Consider the following 11745-nt stretch of genomic DNA (forward strand, 5'->3'; position numbering starts at 1 on the left):
TATATATATATATTAAAGTAATATATAAATTAATGAATCTTTGTTGTCTTAAGTTTGAGCAACAATACTTTGAACTTGGAGCCATGTTTTGCTTTTTTATGCAAACTTTCTAGTTATAAGCTTTAAGTAAGCCACAAATATTAAAAATCAAGCCCAAGCTTTTAAATTAAATATAGTTTTTCTATAGGACAGGCTAAAAGATTAGACTTGTATCATGATACTGTAAAGGACATTTTCCATTTTTCTTGGTACGGGGATTGAACTCAGGTCCTTGCAAGGCAGGCCACTGAACCGCTTGAGCTAAATCCCCAGCCCGACATTTTCCTATTAAAAATAATTTAAAATAATTGTGACATTAAAATTTTCCCTTCTAGATTATTATAAAACTACCTTGAATACCTGTGCTGGCTCCCCAAAGTCACAGATCAGTGAAATTGTTCTGCTCACCATTTCCCACTATTGCATCAAGAGTTTTTTAAAAATGGCATCTTACCATGTTTTAAAGAGAAGGAAGGAAAACGTAGTTTGGGGGTTCTCTTTATGCCTCTGGAATAACATGCTTCTTTCCTGAGCCCCGCCTCCATCCCCCTTTGTGTTTTATAAGTCTTCCATGTCATTTTAGGATGAATGTCTCAGCCAACGTATTTTCCCAGTGGAATTCTCCAGTAAAAACAGATGACCTCTTTTTAAAAAGCAGCCCTGAGAAGAAGACTAAACAGATGCTCAGCGCAGGGTGCAGCTTCATGTTCCTCTGCTCACCTCGGACCATCTTCATCCATCATGCACAAGTACACCTCATTGCTAGCAGCTCCATCACAGACTTCATAAAGTCATTCAGGAATCAGTTAAATAGCTTTACCCATTAGTACACATTTGGGAAAATTTTTTTTTTTTTTTTTTTTTAATTTTGAGACAAGTTCCACTAAGATGCTAGAATGATCTCAAACTTGAAACCCTCCTGCATCTGCCTCCCAAGGAGCTGGCCTTGTTTATGTATGTATTTTTGTAGTTCCAGAAATTGAACCTAGAGCCTCATGAATGCTAAGCAATTGCTGTACTACTGAGCCACATCCCCAGCCAAGAAAAGGTATTACTGATTGGCAAGAAGTCCTACCTGAACCTGAAATTTCACCAAGGAGTGCAACCACTACAGATTATTACTATTAATATCTGACAGCAAAGAATGAAGCCACCGGAGCGGTGCCTCTATTGCTACCTGCTTGCCAGAGGCGTGGTACACATTCCAAGTTCACCTACTAGACAAGGAAGTGGGTGGTTGAGAAATTCATCTTTTTACTGTGATGAGGTCATGCGAAATAAGCCATTCCAAGAAAGTACTAAAGGTACTTTGGATTCTCCCCAGCATTGTCCCAGTGGCGAGGCAGACAGAGGAGTGATTGACTTGCTGTAGGCTGGGAAGGCCTACCAGCTTAGAAAAAAACTAAGCAAATGAACAAACCATCCATTTGAGAGTCCCCAACCGAGCCTCATACCACCCTGGAGTCTCTTCCCCTACCTAAAAATCCCGCAGAAAGTTACATTTTCTTCTTGCTTTGTTTCTAATCCAACAGCTTCTCCAGTAAAGAAATACCAATAAGGAATGAAAAAATGTAATAAAGCAAAGCAAACACCCTAAGACTGGTGGACTTCTCACAACCCTGCATCCACTGCCCTGGAAGGCTGGACTTTCCATTTAACACGCCATACGGTGCATCCCCAGGGTTCTTCCTCCTCTGCCTTAGTCCCTCTCAGTCGGCAGCACGCCTTTGACTTCTCTCCAGCCTATTATTTTTCTCTCAATCACTTGGCCTCCAGCCTGCTTATTTCTTCCTGATGAGCCTCCAGGCCTTGCTGCCTCTCCCCTTACCTTCCTGCCAGATCTGCCCACACAAGGGCAGAATGCTCCAGGTGACCCTCTCACAATTCAGCACCTAACACAAATTGTAGCTGTCTGTGAGCATCTTCCAGGGGCTGGCCGGGTGGAGAGAGCTCCACACCTCTGTAGTCTCGTGACTATTAGTTCCTTCACTGCTGCCTCAAAGTGTGTTCTTAACTGGCACGGGACCACCAGGCAAACACCTCCAGACCTGCTTGGCACATAAGCGGGTCACTGGTTTCCTCTGCAGAGCTGCCTTCCTCCCTTGCTACAGCGTATGTTTTACAAAGTCCTGTTTAGTGAAGTGGCACCTGAATGCTTTGCCCTGGGGCTATGAATTTCTGTCTCTTTTTAATTATTTCCTCTGTCACTTTAGACTCTTCTGTTAACATATTTAACACAACGAGAGTTCCAAAAGTCTCCTTTTTCCTCTTATCTGGACACTGGATGCCAGTAACTCCTAGCCACTTGCTCGGTTACCTCTTCACTGCCTGGAGTTGGCCTGCTTCTTCAGCTGGGGGTGGAGAGAAAGAGCAGGTGAGAACTCTCTAAAGATGGCATCTCTGCCCTAACTTGTTAATGTAGTTCCCTGAAAAGGTTCTGAGGTAATTGAGGTTCCTCTTCCATGAACAATCCACCATCCCTGCCACATCCCTCCACCATCCTGTATGGGTTCACAGTAGAAAATACCTATACCCGTGGAGGTGAGGCTTAGCGATGTGATATAGCATATGCCCACCACATGAGGGCCCTGGCTTCCAACCCCAGTACAGACAGACGGGAGGGTGAGGGACAGATAAAAGTTTATATAGCTGCAACTATCATATACATGAAGGAACAGTGAAGGCAGGCATAAGGCACGGTAAAACCTCTGTGTGTGTACACACACATACACACAGAGGACAATATAGCCCAGGCTTTAGAGTTAGAATGTCTGGTTTAAATCCTGGCTTCACTTCTTACACTAGCTCTCAGACTTCAGGAAGTAACTTAAGCTTCAGTGCCTTAGTTGCCTCATATAAAATAAGGTTAAAGAGCAAATTAACCAATGGAATCACATGCAAAAGAAATGCATTAATATTTGTAAAGCATACGGTAAGAACTGAGTGTTATGTAAGGTAAAAACAATTCATGAATTCCTGTTTTTCTGATACTTTATTTTACTTTGGCATATTTTCAAACCTGAAAAATATATAATACAGACACCGTGTGGGCCCTTCCAACTGTATAGGTCCTTGCACACTTTTTGAGGGATGATCAACCTTTAAATTCATATAACAACACCACTCTGGGTCAGTCATGGAGCATAGCAGTTTTAACTTGAAACTGGCACTGTATGAAGAAGCTTAGTTACATATTAATGAAGGGAGTGAAAATTCACAGATTGCTGTTACACTCCCCCCTGAGTGTTTATTTTGTGCCAAGTACTGGGCTTATTTCTTTAGGAAATGTATCTCACTGGCATCTAATCACATTCTAGTGATAGGCAACATCATTACCCCATTTCACAGATGAGAAGCACCCTGAGGTTTAAAAGATATGTCACCCTCTCTTAGTCACAGAGCTTGTGGCCAACTGATCCCAGCTGATGACCAGTCACAAAGACAGGGTCCCTCATTTTATTCATAAGTTCATTTCTATTTTGAAAGCATAGTTCAAGATTTCCAAATTAATCATCATGGATATTTGTTAAGTCTTGGCTAGTGATGATTATGATGATCCAGCCTTAGATCCATTTGAGAAGCTGTCCCCAGTATTCTGTGTTGCATGTTTAGTACCCCATTAGGACCCAGGCTCGAAACCACAAAATAAATGACTGTTAGCTGTTGCTAAGAGCTTAAGATATGAACTTTCTCAGGGGATATCTGTGCTTTAATTGAAAAACTGACAATGCCTTTGAGAACCAAAGGAATGAAGATGCATTATGGAGACACAGACACCTTTATAAGAAATAAAGACAAGTTAATCGAGGACAAGGTCTCACAGAGCCTTTCAATCACCCTGACAGACCTTGATGGTACATGTTTATATAAGAAAACATTGTAAATGCACAACATATAATATCAGCAATTCCCTTCCTATTTTTTATTGCAAAACACACACACACACACACACTGTGTCTATGCTTTTAATCAAAGTAAAACCTGACTCAAGCCAGTCTCAATTAGCTTAAGAAAACTAGAACCAGAAAAACAAATGGCTCTTGACCTTCACTTTGTTGATGTAAATAAGAAAACTGACACCCAAGGATATATAAATTTTTGAAGTCTCAGAAAGAGACAATCATTACACGGTGGACTGGGGGACAAGTGGATCCTAAGGTGATATTTGTATTAGTTGGCATTCCCATCACTGACACACAATAGCCAATGCCTACAACTTAAGGATAGTTTTAATCTGGCTTGAGATTCAAGGTATTCAGTCTATGGTTAGCTGGCTCCAAGGCAGAAACACCTTGGAGGAAGAACAGGGTAGGCAGCTGCTTCATTTGTGATGGCCAAGAAGCAGAGCAGGGGACTAGCACCAGAGAAGAAGAGGTGAGTGACTAGATATAGACCTCAAGGTCATACTGCCATGACCCCCCAAGGCACACCCAGAAGTCTATTCTAACAATCCCCAGGGAAGATTCCAAAGCCAGTCAAGTCAATAGTCCACCTTAACCATCACATTCCACCACTTGTCAGCTTCATACCCAAAATGTATCTCCTTAACCATACTTAATATCCAAATAAAGGCCATTGTAAATTCATAATTACACCTAGCCATACTGCATACAACAAGAAATGCAACAATCCCTTCCCCAAAGCCTCAACAATTCCAGCATTTTTCAAAAGTCAAAGTCTTTTCTGAGACTCAAGGCAGAATCTCATCTGTGAACCTCTGTAGAAATAAACAACAACTTACACAATCCAGGGCACAATGCCACAAAGGGAGGGATAGGAGAATAGAAAATAATTTGCCTAAAACAAAACTGAAAATCCGCAGGGCAAATATTAAGTCTTGTAGCTCCATATCCTGCATCCAGTCACACAGTAATGGAAAGTGAGAGTTAAAGGGCTTGGAAAGTCATATCCCTAAGGCTTTGCTGGTTGTATCCCATAAGCTAGCTGCTTGGAGCCTCTTTCTTAGACTGGCTCCATTTACTGCCTGCAACGTTCCTTGGCAGATGTTCCACATTCTCGGCACCACTGACTTCTTGAGGTTTCCACTGGCCCTAAAGCTTCATTTCTCAGCTTCACACATGGCCCTCTCGAGGGATCCTTGCCTAATATCCAAGGTCTTCCTTTGAAATCTGGGTAGAAGCCTCACTGACCTCACAACTCTTACATTCTGTAAGACTGAAAAAAAAAAAAAAAGCACCATGTGGATAACACTAATGTCTGCTGCCACGTCAAGCAGTAGCCAGGCTCCCTTGGCAATCCATTTATGGTAGGGGAATACTAAATCTTACCACCAAAGAAATTCAGATTTGTCCAGTTGAAAACTTCTATTTTATTTAGATACAGTTCTGTCAATTCAGGATTCCCCCTAATTCTCTGCTATTTTTCCTCTTCTCTCCGGGACAATGTGGGGTATGGATTGGAAGGTGTTCCTAAGAACCAAAGCAGGCTGGGAAGGGGACAGAGGAGCAGTACAGCACTTACTTAGCATGTACAAGACTTGAGTTCAATTCCCAGCACTGTAAAACAAAAATCAAAGCAAGAAAGCAAACAAAACCTAAGGTAATACCAGCCTGACATCAAGGCTATCTGACTAGCAAATCAGTCCTGCTTTTTCTTTGATCTATCCTACTGGACCTTGGGCCTCAATCTTGGTCTTCATAGTAATTGTAGGATCACTGGCTCTACTGTGGGATCCCATAAATAAGCCCCCATAGATATGTCCTCATCTCAACATGGGGGCCACTTTCAGTCTCCCAGACCATTTTCAGCTGAGTTATGCATCATGCTTTGGACAGCAGGCAGGATTTTAAAGCCCTCCTTCCAGAGTACTTGGGATATATAGCACTGAAGAGGTGTCCTCTATCTCCTAATATAGCCTTGTTGTTTGCTTCATTTTTTGAAAGACAATTAGTAATCAATTTATTTATTAAAATAGCTGACTTAGATATCTGGTCAACCTCAGCTGCCAGCTCAATACTGATGGAAGTAGTTTGCTTAACAACCACAGACAACTATGTAAATCAATCAGTTGCTTGTAGATTCTCATCTGGAAAGGATCCCATGACTCAGAACCACCACAAGGTGTGTTTCTGTGTGACTCTCAGTCTTGACAGGCATCTGAGCTGATTCCCTCACATTGAAACTCTTTCTCTGCACTCTGAGCATGCACTTTCTCTAGGAACTTTACTTTGCAGATGTTAAACAGGATTCTAATTAGATGAATCACCACTTTTGGTTCCACAGGTGTCATTCTGTTATCTTTTCATAGCTGTAGTGCAGCTTTCAGGTTGATTTGTGCCTTGACAGAAACTCTGCAGCCTTTTCAACTGGCCTGGGTCTTCTCCAAAAGATATTTTCTTTCTTTCTTTCCTTCCTTTTTTTTTTCTTCCTTTCTTCCTTTTTTTTTATTCCATTCTTAAATTCATTGCTCCACTGGATGGGGGCTTCCCAAAGGCCTGCAGTCTGATGTGGTAGAGGTGGGATACTACTTTAGGAGCCCCAAATTTTTCTCTAATTTGTTGTATCCTTGTTTCCAAGGACAAGACCCAGGAGTCGCAGGATAATCCCTCATGGCAGCAGTACAAACTCTTCTTGTTCACTTCTTATCATGGCTCCCTTGCCTCAGCCTTGGCCTAGGAAAGTTTATTTCTGTGTACCTATGAGATACCATACATGTATAGTATACATAGATACCATCCTATGATTTCTCTTTGAAATGCCTCGTATGACAGTCTCATTTACAAATTTATACCTCTCAAGATAGAGTAATAGTTTGCATTAGATCTATTTTTATAATGTGAAAAATGGGGAGAGAATCTGTATAAAATATTAAGTGTATAAAAGTCACAAGTTTACTAGTCATCAAAGAGTTACCCAAACTCTGAGGTCTTGGGCAAAAATCCTGAGAAAAGGAAATTTTGAAGAGAGGAGTCCAACATTCTGCTTCATTTTTTTCTAGATGTATTGGCCTATTATCAGACTTCAGGATAACCAGAGAAAGGATGCCTACAATAAGTACATCCAATAAATGTCTGACATCCAGAATATGTACAGAACTGTAGCAAATTAATTTAAAAATCAATCATTGTGATTAAAAAGACTCTACCAGTTACTGTTGAAAAGAAGATAGCCAATAAAATGGTTGTAGATGGGGAGGGGAGGAGGGGGTGAAGGGAGGGCAGGGACAAGGGGAAAAAATGAGAACCAAGACTTGTCATGTAGAGGTACAAGATCCCAACAATGAATGTAACTGTACTGTATCCCTAAAATGTACCAATAAACTCAATTAAAGCTGAAAAAAAAAGAAAAGAAGACAGCCAAATATCGAACACATCTAACATACGACAAGATGCTTCCCCCCATTAGCCATTAGGAAATAAAAACTAAGACAATAAACAGACCTCATTATATAGCCTTTAAGTGGCTAAAAACTAAAGAAGAACAATGCAAAATGTTTGCAAGGATGTATATACATCTCCTAAATTGACGATGAGACTATAAATTTGTAAATCACTTTGGAAAACCTGACAGTAATAACTAAAATTGAACAAAGGCATACCCTATGACCTAGTAATTCTACTCCAGAGGATCTATGCAACAGAAAGATAAACAGTATAAATGTGCATTGTTATGTAAACACCATCATTGTGACAGCCCAAGCAAGAAATAATCCACATGTTCCTGAATAGTAAAATGGATAAATTGTGATATATTCATATTATGAAAAGGTATATGACATAGAAAATGGACCAGTTTCTACATAACACTTACAAACACAATGCTGAAGAAGCCAAATACAATAGTATGTACTAAAATTCAAAACCAGGTAAAGTTAATCTACAGTGTAGGTCTTAGAGTAGTGGTAGCCTTTGGCAGAAAGTAGGGCTATTGAAACATGCTATTTCTCGAACCAGAATATGGTCTCACTACCAGCCCAATAGCCCATCAACTGGAGACTGGATAAAGAAGTGTGTTTTTTTTTTTTATAAAATGGAATATGACTCAGCCATGAAGAATGAGAAACTAGAGACATTTATAGCTAAGCAGATGCATACTGAGGACATACTTTTATGAGAAATATATAGGGCACATACATAAATACCATATAGTTTCTCTGGTGTGATAAACTAAAAGTGTAAATAAGGGTCAAAATGTATAATTGATATTGTGTAATAGGAAGAAAAGGTCTAAAGGTGTTGGGGAAATGGGAGCGGGAGGGGAAAGGTGAAAAGGGAAAAGAAAAAATAAGAGAAACGGAAACAAATGAAAGCAAAGTCTTTGTAAATAGGGAAGGGTGGAGGGGGAAGGGAGGCTAGGGGAATGGGGAAAAACAAGAACCAAGATACATCATGTAATGGTACAAGATCCCAAAGATGAATGTAACTGTATTATATATCTAAAATGTATCAATAAAAAATACATTTAAGGGGCCAGGGATTTAGCTCAGCAGTTCGGTGGCCTACCTTGCAAGCGCAAGGACCCGAGTTCAATCCCCAGTACCAAAAAAAAAAAAAAAAAAAAAAAAAAAAATTTAAAAAGAATATGGCCTCACTGTGTCCTGATGTATTTAACAAAAATATTATTAAATGGGCATTTCTCATGCCATGGAAAGCTCCAGCTTGGCTTTTCGTGTATCTAGTCTTAGTATGAAATGGGGTATAAAAATTATTGAGTGAAATACTTTTCAGGTCTCTAAGTAAATCAGAAAGTATTCCCTTCCAGGAAAAGTCTTGCCCAAGGCCTGCCCTTTAAAGTGGGGGTCTCAGAGGTGAGATTTATAAATGGCTTCACCTTCTCTATCTAACTTGCAGGCTTGGCTCATTTTATTTAGATATGAGTCGTAATTCCTACTGTAGAGAATCAACAAAGGAGTTACTGTACCCAAGAAGCTTAGAATTCAGTGTTCTTTTGTTCAACATAGAAAACACAAAGACGGCAAATTTCTCTTCAGGGCCCTGCCTGATTCCAGGGCCATCATTCCCAATTTAACCCCTCCAGCCACCTTGATTTCTGTTGTCTTTTGAAACACTCAGGTGCCGCTTAGTAACCTCTGGGTGTTGTCAGATGACTTTTAACACCTTATTCCTATCTTGGTAACACAAACTACAGTGTCTTTGGACCAAGTCTTGCTTATATTTCTTTTATTTTTACACTTCTTTTTTAAATGCTGCACCCTTGGCATAATATCTCGAATGATGTAATTGCTCAAAAATACTTGCTGTCAGATGGAAAGCAACAGGTTTATCTTCTTAGTCTGCCTCTTTTAGGGATGAGTTTTAAAGCCAGGGTTCATATCCAAGTTTCCTGACCTCCAAAGTAAGAGCTAAGGGAAGCACGTACTTAAAAAAACTAGTAAAGGGTTAACACAGTCTTGGATGCCAAGATTTGTATACAAATTAGCTATTTTACGAGACTGTGATGAGGTCCATGGAAAGAGAACAAAGTGTAGTGATCATTTCTGGCTGTAGAAGATCCTACCAGTAGTAGTAAGGTAAAATGTTCATCTCTATACTACAATTTAATGAAAGGTGTACTGAATTTCAGTGTTGGTGGTCTATTCTAGGCTGACATGGTAGAGCTGGGCTGACATGAGACACCTTCAGAATTCCTCCTTCAAGAAATATCCTGGATCTAGATATCAATGGAATACAATACTGAAGTGAGAGCTGGTTCCTGAAGTTCCCTCTCAAGTGTCCCCCATGAGCCATACTTTTGCCTGGTCTCTCCAGAAAAAGATCCAGAAAAGTGATTGGGACCTTTGGGGGGGACAGTACTGAGAATGTCCTTCAAAGCCTGCCAAACCATGAGGTTTACTGAAATGTAGATAGTGTCCACTGTATAAAGATCCATCACACTACTCACCCACTCATTATGTTTGGAGGAAAAGCAAAGTAGAAAAGGTTAATTTGAAAAATTATTGTAGAGGTATTGTTGTCCATAATATGATAGGAACTTCTTTTTAAATAAAAGGTATCTCCACTGTCATTATTATATTCTTACCATTATACACCATTTGTCAAAGTTGTTAATTGTTGCCATAGTAAACATCATTTTTCTTCAGGGATTTATATTTATATTTATATTTCTGTACTGCAGTTTGCTTGGCACACATCCTGGCAAAGCTTTTATTTGGTGTTTCAAATTTTAGAGCAAGGACTACTGATTAGGGCCAGCTTTCAGTACCAAGAATTTAGTTTTGGAGGAAATATAAGAAAGACTATTGTTTCCATTTAGTTGTGCAAAAAAAATCTTTCTTGGAGACCTCTTAAGTTGCTTGTTTTCTTTTTTTAACTGAGGCTCTGTTGAAAGTTTGGCCCAGGGGTTCCAAACCTTTGAGCCGGAACCTTCTTATACTGCAACATTCTTCCAAAGACAGTGTGAGACCAAGAGTCTTCCATGGGCTTAAGCACATTCACATGTTCCTTTATTCATCAACTCCTAAGTATGTTCTCAGTGCCAGGTACATTATAAGCTTCTAGGAACTCAAATACAAAGTTCCTGCCTTAGAGAAAGTTCCAGTCCGGAGTAGGAAAGGTGGGAGGCTAATCCCACTCCTGACCATTGCAAGGGCTGGGTGGGGGAGAAAATTAAACCTCAACGTTAGCATTCTGTCATCCAAGAGGAAAGTAAGCCCAGCCTGGGGCTTGGGAGTCATCGGATCGTTTTCTGTCAGCCTAATGGTTTGCAGATGGTGACAGTCTTGACTTGATGCCCTAGGTCTGAGTCTCTATCTAAAGATATGTTTGAACAAAATTAGAAATTGTATGAGAATGCTTTGTGAAATATTATCTTACAGCAGAGACCCAGTCAAAGGGAAAAACAGGTGTATTAGTCACTTTCCCATTACTGGGACAAAATACCAGATACTCACAACTGAAAGAAGGTGAGGTTTGTTTTGGCTCGTGATTTCATGAGGGTCAGTCCATGACTGGTTGGCTTCAAGGCAGAAGTGGCATGGTGGAAAGGCCTGGCAGCAGAAAGTTACTCAACCCAGGGCAGCCAGGAAGCAGAGAGAAGGAGGACCCAGACACGAGCATGTTTCCTTCTGTCCAAAGCCAGATGTGATGGCACACACCTGTAATCTCAGCATTCAGAAGGGCCAAGGCAGAAGGAGAATTGAGAGGTCAAGGCCAGTAAGTTAGTAAGTTTAGTAAGTTTAAGGACAGCCTGCAGTACAAAAAAACAAAACAAAACAAAACAAAAAAAAACACCCAAATAAATAAAGATATAAGAATGTATCCTTCCAGCTCATGCCTCCAGTGATCCACCTGTCTAACCAGGCCCCACTTCCTAATAGCACAGAAATCCATCAATGGATTTATACAGTGCTTCCATGACCCACTCGCCTTCCAATAGGACCACCTCTGAACACATCAAACTTCATGCAGACATTCTAGATCTAAACCACAATATTCTTTTTTGCCCATGGCACAAAAAGGGCTCATGTCATTATGTAAAATATATTTAATCCATCCCTAAGAGTCACCAAAGCTGTAACAGTTCTAGCATCGCTGAAAAGTTCAAGTCCAAAGTCACTCCCATGACTTAAGGCAAAGTCTTAGCTATGAACTCCTGTAAAAATCAAAAAGTAGCCAGCCATGGTGGTGCAGGCCTATAATCCCAACACTTGGGAGGCTGAGGAAGGAGGATAGCCAGGAGTTTGAGGTCAGCTTGAGCTAAATAGTGAGTTCAAGGTCAGCCTGACCT

General features: G+C 40.4%; 1 long non-coding RNA gene across 1 annotated transcript in view; it reads right to left on the bottom strand.

Annotated features, from left to right (window-relative positions):
- LOC117286011 overlaps positions 1-11614 on the bottom strand; it is a 19373-nt gene extending 7759 nt beyond the window's left edge. Inside the window, exon 1 of the long non-coding RNA XR_004517136.1 lies at positions 10910-11614. This is a non-coding gene — a long non-coding RNA (uncharacterized LOC117286011). The remainder of the gene's footprint in view (positions 1-10909) is intronic.
- Between the last annotated feature and the right edge of the window lie 131 nt (positions 11615-11745).

Source organism: Fukomys damarensis, unplaced genomic scaffold, assembly GCF_012274545.1.
Source record: "Fukomys damarensis isolate Sample0158 unplaced genomic scaffold, DMR_v1.0_HiC HiC_scaffold_14, whole genome shotgun sequence".
Lineage (NCBI taxonomy): Eukaryota > Metazoa > Chordata > Mammalia > Rodentia > Bathyergidae > Fukomys > Fukomys damarensis.